This window comes from Aphelocoma coerulescens, chromosome 1A (assembly GCF_041296385.1).
Source record: "Aphelocoma coerulescens isolate FSJ_1873_10779 chromosome 1A, UR_Acoe_1.0, whole genome shotgun sequence".
Lineage (NCBI taxonomy): Eukaryota > Metazoa > Chordata > Aves > Passeriformes > Corvidae > Aphelocoma > Aphelocoma coerulescens.
This window is the reverse complement of record NC_091014.1, coordinates 76,459,560-76,475,076: the sequence shown is the minus strand read 5'-3', so window position 1 is coordinate 76,475,076 and position 15,517 is coordinate 76,459,560. Positions and strand designations below refer to the sequence as shown.

The 15,517-nt window shown below is 39.7% G+C and overlaps 1 long non-coding RNA gene across 1 annotated transcript in view; it reads left to right on the top strand.

Moving 5' to 3' along the window:
- LOC138104367 (uncharacterized) overlaps positions 1–11,993 on the top strand; it is a 54,333-nt gene extending 42,340 nt beyond the window's left edge. The window contains exons 3-4 of the long non-coding RNA XR_011148044.1: positions 7,617–7,668; positions 11,779–11,993. This is a non-coding gene — a long non-coding RNA (uncharacterized lncRNA). The remainder of the gene's footprint in view (positions 1–7,616; positions 7,669–11,778) is intronic.
- The last annotated feature ends 3,524 nt before the right edge of the window (positions 11,994–15,517 follow it).

The following is a 15,517-nucleotide window of genomic DNA, read 5'->3' as shown; positions in this document are numbered from 1 at the left end:
TTGGGGGCCATTGCATTTTGGTATGAATTATTATCTGGTTTTGGCAGGAGACCTCGGTGAGGTAGATTCTTGTTTCTTCACCAGAATTTGGCTCTCTAGATTTCTTAAATGTGTGACCATATTTTGAGAAGAGCTGGGTCGGTGGGGGCATACAGAAAATGTGGCAGTGTGATAAGCTGGGATGGCCACTGCAGACTGACATGGCCAATGCTGGGAGAGTTTTGGAGAACAAAGTACAGCCTGGCAGCCCAGAGTTAAAACCTCAGTCTGTCCAAGATACTTAAATCACCCTCCCTCACAAATCCTTGTAAGAAGGGGCTTTACATGCTGTTCTTCCAGTAAATATTCTTTAGGAAAAATAATGGATTGGTGTGTGTAATACTAAAGAAAAGAATTGGTTTCAGACTGCCAACTGGAATCCTTGTGCTAACAGAAAACTACTAATTTTTAATATATATTCTTTTTAGACTTTTTACTATTCAAGAGTCCTGTGAATATTACACCCCTTGTACTTTATTTGTCAGCACTGTGCCCTTTTCCACCCTCATAATTTTCCAAAAGTAAAACAAAAAAATAGAGGGGGAAACAAAAATACTTGAGTCTTAAACATTCTGAAGAGGAAGAGTTTCTCAGTGTCTTTTATTTTAGTATATATTCCTTGCTGAGTTGCTTTTGATTTTTTTCTTTGCAACTTAATTAAAACCAATTAATTTTTCTTTGAACATTGTCATTTAAGAAAAAAAAAAAATATTAAAAATATCTCCTACGGAAAAGACTAAGTTTTATCGTCAACACTTTTTTTTATCAGTTTTGGGTAAACTGGTTTATTTTGAGATACAGCTTTTTTTTTTAAAGTTCAAGCAAATTAGAACTGAAATGTGTAGTCACAAAAAAAAAAAAAAAAAAAAAATTGGTTATTTGCTGTCAACTCCATCTGTTCAGAGCCACCAGGCTTGGTGTTTACCAATACAAGCAGGACAGTGGCTTTTGTCCCAGTCACTGTAGAGGGGTCTCGTGCAGAGAGGTAAATCAGGAGGGAAAGAGAAACCAGAAGAAATCTGGGTGATGTGGATTACCAATCCATGAGACAGGAACAGGAGGTGAGGGTGGGAGGAAACACTGCAGACGTTCTGAATGTGGGCAGCTTGAATGTGGGAAGAATGAGCCAAATATTAGTTAGCTAAGTGTTCAACTGCGGGAGGATTTAGCAGGCAAATCTGTGAGAAGACAGAGAATTTGAATATTGGCTAAGAAAATAGTGTGCAACCAAGTTCTATTTAGACAGCTGCACTATAAGACACACAATAGTTTAAAAATGAGCTGTGCTGCAGCGTGTATGTGTGGGTGGGTAAAAATGGCAATAAAGCACAGGAGTGTGCCTTTCATACCTGTGTCTCTTATGTCTGATGCAGATGTATAACTGATATTTTCATTCTGCAAATGTCTGTGTGTAGGAAGAAAATGTAGCTGGTTAAGAGGCCATAAGCAGTTTTAAAATGCCTTCTTGCAGGTCTGTATGAACTTCGTGATTTTGAATGCTGAGTAAGAAGATATTCCCCCTGTGAATGTGATTGAAGTAGCCATTAAGCTTAAAGTTCAGGGTTTAAATAGAGGACCTTTGTATAATGTTTTCTGGAAAATGGATACTTTCCTGCAAAGTGTTGGTTTGAAATACAGGAAAGATAATGACCCATGCATATACATGTTGGATAAGTGACTGGGGTTCATAGACTGTGGGTATGAGGCCCTTCCTCTCAACTGCTGCTAAAGGTGCTGTAATATCAATCTCCTTGCTTAAGGACAAAAAGCAGAGTCTGTTTTACAGTGTCTACAGGAGATGAGTCTGTGTCTTTGACCAGTGTTCTCTATACCACAAACAGCTGGAGCAGTTTCAGGTGGGGGTAAGCATGAGGAGAGGTATCTGAGACATTTCTGTTCCCAGCCTTGGGGAGCAGAAATAGGTTTTGCCCCTGGTGCAGATTGTCATGGCACAGGGCACAGCGTTGGGGTGGTGGAGGTGGGTGCTGCAAGTGCGACAAAACATTTTGAAAAGTGTAGTGTTTTACAGAACGTGCCCTTACAGTGAGCAACCCCACAGTGCTTGGGCTCCCAAGGAACAGATTAGGGCCATGGCTGCAAGTTTAAATTCTTTGATGGAAGCTATTGCCTGCTGGATGGGTTGAAAAGGTATGCAGCTTAAAAAAAATCTTATTATGAAGATGAGATGCCATTATATCGGTTATTGTGGCCCAAGACTGGATGTTTCAGACTGCAGCCTGAAAATTAATACCTTAAATAGTGGTGTGATAGTCATGTACAATAAATGCAGGTTGAAACCAGCTGTGAGGTAGATGGTATACTTGCAGGGTCAAAAATCCCCTAACCCTAGTAATGTAGGATTTACATTAGCTTTTTTGCTATTTGGGGCTACTGCTTCAAGATACAAGGCATCAATTTTAAGGATATTTCTTCTAAATTAGGTCTCATTTCACAGCCCAATAAGAATTTTCCTTAACTTTATGTTTTTGTTGCTCTCTGGGGAAATGCTTTTTTTGTTTTGCTTAATCAAAATGTTTTCCTAAATACGAAATTCGTCCAAAGTCTTTTCATCTATGTTTTGAACAACACTTAAAAGTTAGTAAGAGCACTGTATCCCTTTAGCACTGTCTTCTACCTTGTCATAGATCTTCTCTAAAATCAGTGTGATAATGTGAGTCCGTGTAATAGAGCACTCACTTTACAGTGACCTCAGCCAGAGAGACAGAAAGTCATGGGCATCCAGGTAGGGGAGGAGCTCAGGTGTCCAACCTCCTGCTCCAAGCAGGGTCAACACTGAATTCAGACCAGTTGCAGCACTGGCCTTTGCCCAGCTGGGCAAGGTTGAAAACCAAGGTTGAAAAATCAAAGCAATAGGGCTGTAGAAGACAGGAAGCCATTAGTACTGGTAATTGGGGACAAAAATATTTTACATTTTAGTGACTTAGCATGTTTAAGCTTAGCACAAGCTCATTCTTTTATCTCATGATGTTGTGCTAAAATATCTTGGCAAAGCAGGTGGCCAAGAAGGGTGTCAGCAAAGAAGCAGCTGCAGTCTCATCATTTAGTCTCAGAAGTGTCTTTCACTTCCTTGTTAATGGGGCATATAGGGCAGTGATACTGTGCTGGAAGGACTCCCCCCTCATTTGCTGGGGCCACAGCTTGCCTTTGGAGCTGGAACTGAACCCGCCCCCTCCCCAACACCCACACACTCTGGCTTTTCCCTTTCTATGGCACAGTGTTTCATGCATTGCCCCATTAAAACACTTTCCTTTGTTAGGGAGTTCTCATTCCTCTTTAATTATGTCCTCCAGAGTGGCATTCAAGGATAGGTTATTTTCCTTCTTTGTAGAGGATGTGGAATAATTTTCCCAAGGCAGTTTTTACTTCCCCTTTCCTTTAGTAATCCTAGTGTTTTAAATTACTCCTTTAATCACCATCTCAAAGTAATCACCATGCAGTAACCTGTCCTGTGATTCTGACTCAGGAATAAGAACTTCGCCTTTTCTGTGGCTGAGGAGGTGACTGAGAAATGACCGTTTTGTGTTTTGCTTTTAAAACATTTGATTAATTGTGCTCTTTTTTTATTTCACCTACTTTTTAAGAGGATCTGAGTTGGAGGAGGGATAATGCTTCGTGGATGTTTCAAATTTCCCTTCTTGTTTTAGGATTTTTGATTAACTCCTCAGTTTTAATGATTATCATCCTCTGCAGAATTCACTTCCATTAAGAACCATCTTTTCCAGATCTGATTAAACTCTCTTTCTTTAGCTCTTGTTGAGCCCTTTGTGATATGTGGAATCCAGCAGGGCTACAATTAACCAGCTCTGCTCCTCAGAGAGTAGCTTGAAACCACCTTTTAAAAAACCTATAGAAAAGAATTAAATGTGTGGTCTCCATCTCTGTGAAATGGCAATGCTTACGAGAATAGATACAACACTTTTCTAAGAATACGTGGGGCAGCCTTTTTTTTGCCTACAGAACCAGTTCAGCATATTCTTTCCTATGTGGCCTTCACTTTCATTCTTTTCTATTAACTTTGCTTTCATGGATCCCAAACAAAGAGAAATAGTTGATAGGGATGTTCAACATTTGTTTCTGGACTATAGTTTTTGCGCTGCCAAATTACGAGCTTTGGCATGTGATAATCCCAGTACAATTGGTTCAGAAAATTTTAGATACCTTGTGATTTCTTCCCACTTTTTCTGCAGCTTGCACTCACAGTTCTCTATTTCAGTTTAGTCAATTTTTAGCTGTATCCATACGATGGCAGCTTTGCATGGAGTGTAGACTGTGCTGAAATGGATGGTGAACATCTCTGTGAACGAGTCATGAAGATAGAAAGCAAAACTTGCTTTTGCAGATGACAAGAAATCATTCCCATAGTATTCTCAGCCTGTCTTGAGGAAGCTGCTTGTTTCTTTGTCCACTTTTAAAGCCTTGAGAGTGTGTGACTACTGGGAGCAGGATGCCTTCCTTATCTGGGAGGACTTTTGCAAAATCTTTTCTGGGGGAAATCCAGACTTCCTACCTTTGGCTCTGGCGATATCAGAGGAATTGTCAGCAAACTTTGTTAATCACAGAACTGTTTTCAAAGCACAGATGAACCTGATTTTGATCTTTTTCATCTGGGACATATTATTCAAAGAAAGAAACCTGGGTGTTTGCAAAGCATGTACTGAAGGTAGAACCCACCTTTGCTCAAACCAAAACCGTTTAGAAGGACATGGGAATGTGTGGGGGAATAGCTGGCACTAGCATGGGGTTAATGCTTATGTCCTCTCCATCCTCTTGGTTTCCCAAATAAAAAGCTGTGGTGGAGGCTAACCTGGGACTTGCCCTCTCTTAAGTCTGGAAGGACCAGTCCTAGGTTGAAAGCTGACTGGTAATTTATGCATCGGTAACTACTACTGGTAAAGTGATTTCTGACACTGAAAGATCTATTTCCCAACCAGCTGTTGGTTTTGTCCCAGTTTACTGAGGCAAAACTGACTAAATCCCATTATAAGGAAGCCAAGCAGGCTAAGCCTTTCAAACCTAACAGTAGAGATCATGTCTGAGAATGTTGCTGGCTGAGGACCTGATCAGACTCAATATGCACATGCACAGAAAGCAGCTGTACTGGAGACCATGGGATAGTCACTCATGCCCAAGTTTTCAGAAAAGGGATTGAGTTCACACCCTACCAGCCAGCCATGAAAAATCCCACCCTTAAAAACAGGCAAGAAAAGAAAATGAGCAAGGGAAGAGACAAGGCTATACTGCTCACTGGAGTTCTTACCATGCAAAAAAATATTCTCTACAATAATTTCTTATATGTTATAGTCTATGTTATAGTATTCCAGATACTCTGGGTAGGATTACAGTGTTATGTGTACAAGAGAAAGCTGGGAGAATGAATCCATTGCAGAAATGAAATTTGGTGGTTAATAGCTTCAAGCTTTGACATGGGTAACTTTTAGAAGAAGCAGATGGCTAATAATGAAGCAAAATTTATATGTGATCACATGATGACATTTAATTTTTAGAAAATAGTTTCTTTTGCTCTCACTACATATGTTTTCTATGAAACACTATCTTGTGGCCACTGTGACTTTGAGCCAATACAGACTGACACTGCCACAACCCTGTGTTTTCCCTCCCATATCCTCACTCCTGTGCAGCCATTTCTGCACCAACACTTCTGTGGTTTAAGAAGTGAACTGGAGCTCAGAAATTGAGATGAGTTAAAATAATAGAAGAAAATATTAACTGAAAATATGCATTTCTAATGAGAGTAAAAGTCAAGGTTCATCCCTGGTCCAGTTCAGATAACTCTCTTTTTTGAAGATGCAAACACAGTGGGGGGGTCAGAGGGTTGATGGGGCAGGTGGGACGTGGAACCCACAATTCCTTTCTTCTGAAGGTACTGTGGGAAGAAGACTCTGAAGCAATGACCTAATTTACATGCTGAGGCTCTGAGCCAAGTTAAGTTTCTTGGCAGTGTATGAGGTTTTGGGGTTTTTTTGTTTCCTCTTCTGTTATGGGGTTTTTCTGGTGTTTATTTTGTTTTGTTTTTAAGGTTGTTTTATTTTTTGTAAATGACTGCCTTGAGAATTTTGGGTTAAAAATCCATCATTGGTTTGCTTTCACTTCAAATATAAAGTCCATTCATGCCTCTACCCCAAATTTTGTAGCTCCACAGTAACCCCAAGGTTATGCATGCATGTCAAAAGTAAATAACTGAGCAACAATGACCTAAGAGGGGTCAAGATATCCAAGTTCAGCAGACGTATTGCAGCAGTGACTCAGGAGGACAGCACATTAGTAAATTAGGCTTTTGCCAGATGTAAAAGCTGATCCTTTTTCAATTGGGTATCATCTGAAAGGTCAAGAAGTAATGAAGCATGGGCACACAGATCCCCTATTGCCATGTGTTGCTACAAACTCTTATCTCATAATGCACTGGCAGTTGCAAGGTACAAATGTAATAAACCAGCATCCTGGGGGTGTCATAGTGCAGGTCAATGGTCAAAGGAGTATTCTGCAAGAAATGACAATGGGTGGAGCTTAAAGAAGGGGCATTTTCATTTTATGGTTTTAGTGTATTTGCAATTTTCTGATATTTCACATTCCAGGGCTTTCCTGTGATGCAACTGAGAGCTGTTTACTCTTGAATAATTATCAAAAGATCAGAAGCCAAATACTCTTCTGATTTACACCAGAACATATTAAGCTACCTCTGTTGATTTTTAGCTAATTTGGAGGCACTCCAAGTGCATACTGGTGTAATTGACAGGAGAATTTGGCCCTGTATCGCTACAAGAAATAATTTCCTAGATGGATAGGAGTCCTGGTACTAAGGTAAATGTGACAGAAAATCTGTGATTAGGTTGGATTGACTTCCACACTGGAAACCTTTTTTGTAAATACTATATATAAATACCAGAAAAATGCTGTTTGTTTTATATATCTGTGGATAAACACAATTTTATTAGAGCTACCAATATCTAATAAGGGAGGTAGCCATTTTAAGTAACAGATGTCCTATAGCAGCCCCCACAAAACAGGGGAAGGAATAAAACAATCTTAAAATATTGTTGAAAAAGGAGTTCCATTTTACCACTAAAAGTAGACCTGGTTTTCTTTTTCTGAGCACTTTGAACTTCTACATCTTGGTTCTTCAAATTGTATCCCCTCTAATATTAAGAAAAATTCAGTAAGGATCACACTTTTCCCTTAGGAATAATCCACTTTTTCAAAGGGGCACACCACTTCTTGAATCAGAGGTCAGAGTTAGGACCATCTTTCCTAACTCTTTTATTCAATGCTTATCATATGTGATAAAGTGATTCCTTGTCTATGCAGATACTTGTATTACACAGTCTAATTGTTGTTTCCTAGTTTTGAGACAAAAACCATAAGTGTTTCTGACATCCTCTTAAGCCACCAGTGGGTCAATAAATCATTGCAACCACTCATTTTTTCCTGAACTTCTGCTCTCTTCCAAACAGAGAGAAGGATGGAAACAAGCTTAATTGCTTAGACTTGGACACATTAATACAATTAAAATTAATGTTTTGTCTTCCTTATCATTACAGATTTCATACTCATAAGGGTATTTCGAGTGCCATGAACAACTGTTCTACTTTTGTAAGTTGTTTTTTTCTTTTTTTTTTGTACAGCAATATCTGTATGTCTAAGTTCATTGGCCAGTGGTTGTTTCTGCTTCACTTACTTGTAGATGTATCATATCTTCCAGTTTTGTTGGGATCACTTTCTCATTTATTGAGATCATTGCAAAATCCCAAACCTTAGTGGGGCTAGCTTACTTTTCCACAGATGTTGGCACATACACCACTTCTGTCTCTTCTTGGTCTCTGCCTGCCCACGCTGTTGTAGGCTGTGTTCCAAGTTCCCATTTGCTACTGCAAGTGGTAAAAGTTATGGAAGCTTTTCCTTAGGACCAACACTCTTCCTCATTTTGTCCTTAGTGAAAGGTAAATCAAATCCCATCAAAACCCATAGCATGGAGTGGAAGCACAACAAGGCACAGGAAACTGAATCTGCATGGTCTGAGTGTTTATGCAAGCCAGACATTATCAGTGAAATATCTCTCTGCTGAAGGCCAGAGCATCAGTCTAAAGATTTTTCTACAACATTAGTTGCCTGCCTGTTAGCTTTTTAATTATGTGGAATGGCCTGTGAAGTGTTTACACCTCTGCCAATAGCAGTTAGGCACTCCAGGGCCCCACTGAAGTCATCACTGGAAGTCAGGAACTCCATATGTGCTTCACTGCCACAGAGGATTAGTCAAGAGTTCTTACCTTTACTTTCTGCTGTGTTTTCAAGCTCTGAGTATTTATTCCACATGAGTTTTACCTCAGTCAGTTGTTTTAGTCCCACCATATTCTCACTCCCCAGCAACACAACCTTAAACCCCACAAATAACAGCATAAGTCAAATGTAATGTGGTGGGAGACATGAATCATAACATTTGAGACAGCATCTTTGCCTGAATCTGTGATTCATTCTGATTTATTGACAAGAAAACATGGCAAAAAGTTTCTGCCTTTTGTGTTGGCTCCTTTTATTTTTAAAATCCATCACTGGTAACTAAGCTGCAGCCTATTTATGGTCAGAACTTTACAGTGGTTTACCTGTACTGTCAAGTACCAGTGAAAGCCACTCTTCTGTGCAACACAAACACTTACTAATCCATACTGCTGCCTTGAGACTGAAGGGCTATTTCAAAATTTACCTTGACTTCAGCACAGGGTCTCTTAAATTGTGTTCATTTTCTGTGCATATGTCTTAATGCAGACATCCTAGTGTACAAATAAACTGTGTGTCTGGTTAACTTGGGACCTACCGAATGCACTTTGATATTATGCAAGATCTTGCTAACTTTATCTATGTTTCACTGCCTTTTCTGCAGAAAGGGAGAAGGGGAAATTGGATCAAGGTCTTAGTTTACTACTATTCATCAACAGTGTGAAAAAAAATCAAAGCCACTTTAATAAACTAAATATTACTTCCCACTGATCACTGGCTACCAGGCAGATAGAGTTCTTTCTGATGGACTCCTAAGAGGGTCTTCAATAAAGTAAAATATTGAGCTTGACGTTTCTCCTGCTTGCTGCCAGGAAGGTCTAAATTGAGTCCCAGTTGTTTTTCAGATTAATCCATTTGAGAGTATAGAATCTGGCAAGAGTATTTTACAACTTTTTGAAAATATGTTTAGGCTTAATGTAGTTTTGGGTATTTCATGTATGTGTGCTTAATTATAAAACACTCATCTTCTATCAAGTACAAGGTATTAGCATGAATGCCTAAAGAGACTTGGTAGAAATAAGCAAAGTGCAGCAGCAAAAAGCAATGCTCAGCTTGAATGAGGGACAGAGCCAAAGCATCTGCAGTGCTTTTCTGAAATGTTGCCATGTTTTAAAAGTGATGACTGCTCCTGCAGTATTTCTGTTCCTGGGGGCCTGGTTCTTCTTGTTTACACCAGTTTTAGCTCAGTTGACTTGAGAATTATTATATTCCTGTAAATCAAGAGAAGGAGGAGACTTTGGCTCAGTCTTTGCTGTCAGTTGGAGAAATATAATAACTCTCCTGTGCAGACTGTAAAAGAAATCTGAACAGAGAAAGAAGGGTTTAAGAGTTTCGAGGCCATCTTCAGTTCCAAGCCCCTTCTTTTGAAGTTTGGGAAGGATGTGGCAGTAGCACATGTAAAGGAGTGTTCAACTTTATGAGCAATTAGCTTTTCAGCACTACATGGCTGCATTGCAGCTTACAAGTGGTATGATCTAGAGCTGGCTGTTAGTTTTTCAACCCAAAGCTTTCCTTAAAAAAACCCCTCCACTCCTTAATGAAGCTGAAATGACTTTCTCTTGAAAGGCATTGGCTTTGACTGAACTTTTGAAGGGGAGACTTTTTCATCTAGTCTTGAATATTGAGAGGAAATAAAACCCCACCCCAGAAGGGAAAATGCCCTCCTGGTTGGATGAACCGCAGGTTGGGGGAGCCAAGGTGAGAAGAGGGTTTTAGACACTCTCACATGCCAAGTAAAACTGCAAAAACTGCACAAGTGGTCATTCTGATCTTCATCCTCCTCTTCCTCCCTGTGGTCATCCTGAATGGGAGGTGGTGAGCAGTTTTTATTCCCTGTGAGTGTTAGGCAGGCTACAGCTCTCTGAAGACTCCTAGTGTGTTATCAGCCTCTGTGCTAGAAGCCTGTGGATCACTAAAATTCTCCTGCTTGAGTTCTGATCCTCTGAGTACTCTGGGCCAGGCTTCAGACACTTACCATTATTCCTGAGGTTATCTGATGCTTTTTCAACTTACATTAGAAAACTGTTCCACCTTCTCTAACTCTCTTTTCTTTGTTCTGGAGGCTTTCACAAGCATCAGTTTTGACCTGTGTATACAGCCTAATACAGGTAACTAAGACAACATGCATTATATATATATATTTAATATGTGGCTTGCAAAAATCATCTGCTACCTCCTATTCCGGATGAGGATAGGCATCAAAGCCTCCAACAAAATGTGCCACAGCTCTCTGCTTGTTCTGGCTGTAGTAGCATGTAATTCTTGTAAAGGCAACCAGAGAAAATTTGTCAAGGTTACCAAACTTCCTTCTGCTGGAAGCACAGCCACTCTCTGATGCTGGTACATTGCCAGTGACATCTGACAACAGAGTATAACAAATAATCTAATGCTGATCACAAAAAATAGCAGGGAGAGATGGGGTTTATGTAAATTAATTTAGTTTTTAGAATTAATTCTTTGGCATGACTGGCAAGTGAAATCATGGAGGGTTTTTCCTTCCCTGGCTCTCAGATGAGTTTAATACAGCACTATTGTTAGCCCTATAAAAATTACTCCACTATGGGAACACACTTCCTGCATGATCAATCCTATCACATGGATGCAAATAGAACAAGGTTGAGTTGGCACGCAGCATGCCAGAGTAGGAATAGCCAAAAAGGAAAATGGTCTGAAATCCCATGGGAATGACTGTACACATGGCTATACAATAGACTAAATATCTGCTCAAAGACAATGAGAAGCAGGGTACCATCTTTTGCTTCCAAAACATAAGTGACATTTCTCAAAATTATGACATCAAGTGATCAAACATGTCCTTGGACACAATGTGTTATTTATTGCATTTTAAGTTTAGATCAAGAAGTATTTGAAAGTGTGATAAGATACCTGAAAATGTTAAATAAGCATATACTGGAAATATTATTGTAATTATAGAATGTATTTTCATCAAGTGCCTATAAAAGTGGTTACTGGAAAATTAGTTACTAGTTATATTTTGAAAACGAAGTTAGAGTTGAGCTTGACATATAAGCAGGAATTAATTTTATAATTTTGGTGGTTTTTTGCTGACTCCTCAAGGCATTGCAGATTTTATTTTAATCTGACAGATCTTAATGGCTTTTAGAAAAATGTTTTAGGAAGAAAATCTCAAGTCATTGCCCAAGGAAGCCAGTCCAAGATTATTCTACCATCTGTGGGCAACTTGGATGCACACAGACATTAATCTATCTAGTGGTCATGTCTCGGGTTTACTGACGAAAAAGCTCTTTTATTAAAAATGCCACTTTCTGATCCTTATTGCTCAGGAGGGCTTAAGCCATAATGTGACATCTGTTGGCTCAACCAATTATGTATAAGGCAGTTTTGATGCAATGGTTTTGTTAGAACATGCCAAAATCATTGGAATTTTAATTGGAAAAAATTTCACAGGTCCAGATTTTAATTTCCAGCGAGAGTGGGAAGAAGAAGAGGAGAACAGAGTTCATTCATTTCAGAAGAGTCAGTAGTTAAGACATCCATCTGCTGTGAGAAGCCAGATTCATATGCCTGCTCTGCCATTTTCATCTTCTTGTGAGTTGTTTGAATGCAGGTCTTAGAACAGCTTGACCTGGTGAATAAAACTGATATTGGAATAAAAAAAAAAGGGGGGGGGGGGGGATTATTTTGCATTAGACAGTAAATAAAATGGACATCCCCACCAAAATAAGTCTGTTTGACCACCCTTTAAGCAGCCTGGCTAAGTCCTGGAAGAGGCTGAGGACGAGTTGTTATGGAGATGGTAGTGAAAGCAGAAAGAAAATATATGCTTAATGTAAGAGCAGAGAATTGACCTGACAGTACTACAGTTGGACTATGAATACCAATATAAACACAATCAGGGAAAGCCCTCCTGAGGCCAGAGCATTCAGAGGCAGATTTTTAGGTCACAAGCACCCTAAGATCCAAGTTAGAGCTGTAAAGGTCAGCATGAGTCTGTCAAGGTTCCCTTAACTGCAGACTGAACAACCTCAATTCAGATGAAAGTAGCAGTTCCCGTTGTAATAGAAGATATCTAAAGGCCTGAACTGTGTCTTGGTGCATCTGCATTAGGGTTTGAGTCCTGACCAGGAAAGTGGGTTGAGATGGAAATCCTAGTCCATGCCCCTCATGGTTTACACTATGGTGAGGTCTCCAACCATAGAATTCTATTTCCCTCAGATGAAGCAAAACTGGGATGTTTTGGAGTATGTTTAATGGACTTTAACCACTAATAGAAAATCAGAGCATAGGCTAGGGCTACTTCTTGCCTATGCTGGCAATAAACCATAACCAGAGTTTACCAAATGTCAGATTTTATTTATTATTCTAGTCTATTCACTAGTTCTGAGTTTTTCAGATGTACATCTTTTGAAGGCATAATTTCTTTAATTGGATACTCATAGATGACCACTGCAGAACCACAGACCTATATTTTTCTAAGCAAAAGTTTATCACTAAATGATGTGAACACATATTGAAAAGGGTGTTCTAACTTTACAGAGGTACCTTTTTATACTACCCCAGAGCCATACTGGCAGTCTTTTTCCAATGGTTTTAGACTCTGATCCCTGAATGCTTTGTATGGACTGCAAAAATTAATTAACAGTGTGGTTCTGGTCTTCTCTCTTGGGGTCTTCAAGATCCTGCCCTGGATGGAAGATGCCTGAGCATGCTCCAGGCCAGCAAAGTTAGAGGCTGGTTATGTTTGAAGGGTGTAAGCCTGTTATGGAAGGACTACTTCAAAGCAGAAACTATGAATTCCTTATTCCTTAGAAGGCTTTGACAGATTTCTTCGAAAAAAAAGGGAGGTGGTGATGGTGGCCCATCCCTAGTGCCACATGAAAACTGTGTTCAGGATAACCATGATATCTCTAAAAAAGTTTCTAAATAGGGTAGTAGCCCAGCTGGCTGAAATCTAAGGACCTATATATGAGATATCTGTACACTATACAAGGGAATAAGTGAAACATCATCAATAAAGGAATTTTGACAGCATAGTAACATAAATTAAATGTTACAGAAACAAGATTTTCATGAAGCATTTCTAGCAGTATGTATGAACCCAAGGAGGGGAAAGAAAAGGTGTAGTTAATAATGTTGATTAATTACAAAAGTTTTTTACATCTAAGTTTCCTTGTGTCCTACATTCTAGACAGCTGCCTACTTTGAAACATCATTTTTATCTGATAGTTCAATGTCTTTTTTTGTTATGGTGAATAAACTTGTAGCAACTGTGACGTTCATGTGATTCCTATTCCCATTGGAGGATGAAGTTTCCTTTTGTGAAATGAGATTCTGGCAAAATAGGCTATTAATAAATGTAACTTCTTATGCGTAGCAAACTATTTTGTGTACTTGCAGCATGGGGAATTCTTCAAATGGTTTTCTTTTATGAATAATTGTAAATTTAATGTTGGCGTCAATAACTTCTTTAAATGGCTCATTCTATATCTGAGTTACACACTTCTTAGCAACACAGCTCAGCTTTGATGAATCTTGTGCATAATTTTGGGTTTTACTGTGTGAGTACAAAAGCAACGAAGATGCTAGAATTGTTCAAATTACCTGGCTCTTAAACGGTTTGAGGGAAAAAGGAATGCATTATGCTTTGGTCATTGAGATTGTAGAACACAATGGAATCAACATTTTTCGGTTTGTTATTCAGTTGCAAAACAGATTCAAAAATTGAAAAGGCAGCACACCCACTGAAAAGTAAAAGTTTTCTCAAAAATTACCTAGACAAGTAGGATTTTCCTGAAAACAACTTTCTTCTACAGTGTGTGAGTTTGCTACAGCCAGCTGTAACCAGTTACGAGAAGCTGTGATGTTATCTGTTTTAGGGCATCTCTATTTGCTGGTTGGAGTTCTCTCCACATGGGATACAGCACAGGGCAAAGGCAGACAGAGCTACAGCCTGAACTGCTCTGAAGTCTGTGTTTGGAAGTGCTGCCATCAAACAGGAACCTTCTGCACACGGTGTTGTTCCAACAGCTCAGTGTCTGTGAGGAACTCCTAGTGCTTTAAACACCCCTCTCACCCTGTTGTGGGGAATGGCCTGCAGCTCGAGGTGGCTTTGCCTGAAGCCTTTGTCTTGGCTCTTTCAGTGCATCCCATCAGGCACCGTGGAGTTGTATATGCCTGGGTTCTTCAAATGCACCTTAATGATGTCCCCCCTTCCCTCAGGGTAAATCAGGATTGTTTCAGTCCTTCCCACAGGTCTCAGAGGCCTGGGATCCCTGAAGTGAGGCCTCACCAGTCAAGACCAAGGCATTGAGGACCTCAGCCTTTTCCATAAACCCTGTCACCAGGCTCCTGACTCATTCAGCATTGGGCCCACTGGTTTTCCTTTCACTTTTTATATATCCATATTCAGCTCCAATTAGCCTTTGGCTTTTCCATCCTGGCACACTTGAGTCTGTGCATTCCTTCTGATCTTGCTTTCACCTCCCGTATTCTTCCTTCTCATGCCTGAGTTTTATGAGTTTTATCTTCCTCTTAATCCGTACAGGCCTCCTGCCACCTTGACTTGATTTTCTGAACTTAGGGATGGACTGTTCTTGAGCTTGGTAGAAGTGACTCTGCAAAATCAATTAACTTCCCTGGACCTTTCTTCTCTCAGGGACCACATCCAATAGGATTCCTCCAAGCAGGTCTTCGTAAAAGGCAAAATCTGCTCTTTAGCAACCCAGTAGTGTGATCCTGCTCTTTTGCCTCATTCCCCTCTCAGAATTCTTCAACATCTCATGGTTCCTGCAGTGAAGGCTGCCCCTGACTTCCTCATTCCTAACCAATTTTTCGTGTTTGCAAGTGTGAGGTCCAGCAGAACACCCATCTCAGTGTCTCCTTAATTACCTGTGTCATCCCTCAAAGCAGAAAACATTTAAAGATCATATGTACTTGAATTAAGCCATCCAGCACCTTAGAAAATTCAGATGTCTCACATGCAGATATTATGACATAAAGCCATTAGTTATTTTTCAGGCCTTGAAGGCATGAATAGAAGGAACCAGGGCATCCTATTTCACCTCTCAGGACTATGCTTTATTTTTGGTTGCTCATTAGAAAGCACTATTGACATGGCACATCTTTGTCAAATGATGTTAATTTTTATTTTGGAGGTGATATGGTTTCTGCAGTCCGTAATTGCTGC